Source organism: Penaeus monodon, chromosome 33, assembly GCF_015228065.2.
Source record: "Penaeus monodon isolate SGIC_2016 chromosome 33, NSTDA_Pmon_1, whole genome shotgun sequence".
Lineage (NCBI taxonomy): Eukaryota > Metazoa > Arthropoda > Malacostraca > Decapoda > Penaeidae > Penaeus > Penaeus monodon.
In genome coordinates this window covers 14,943,629-14,943,962 of record NC_051418.1, presented here as the reverse complement: position 1 = coordinate 14,943,962, position 334 = coordinate 14,943,629, and the positions used below count along the sequence as shown (strand labels likewise).

The window sequence follows — 334 nt, the reverse complement described above, 5'->3', positions numbered from 1 at the left end:
ATGGGACAGTGACGTTAAAAAGACAGGTAGGCGTTTTAATTAATTGGAAATTGAGTCTATGAATTAAAGATGAAATTACTTTGCAAATAATTGCTTACGGAAAGAAAGTAGGCCTATCACTTTCATGTAAGACATGCCTATAATCAAATGCTATTGAATAAAATTTATAGTAGTAGAAATATGTACTGTACAAGTGCACATTGCTCATTATAAAATTACTAACAAAAGCTGCTCCCAAGTAAGAAAAATTAGTTCTGCCGACTCTTCAGTTCCCTTATTTACCCCGCCGTTCACAGAGGTGTTCGCAGGGTTATATAGTTTTTTTCTTTCTCCC

The 334-nt window shown here is 34.4% G+C and overlaps 1 protein-coding gene across 1 annotated transcript in view; it reads right to left on the bottom strand.

Annotated features, from left to right (window-relative positions):
* LOC119594266 (DNA repair protein complementing XP-C cells homolog) overlaps positions 1-334 on the bottom strand; it is a gene marked incomplete in the record, with an annotated part of 63,731 nt that overhangs the window by 17,492 nt on the left and 45,905 nt on the right.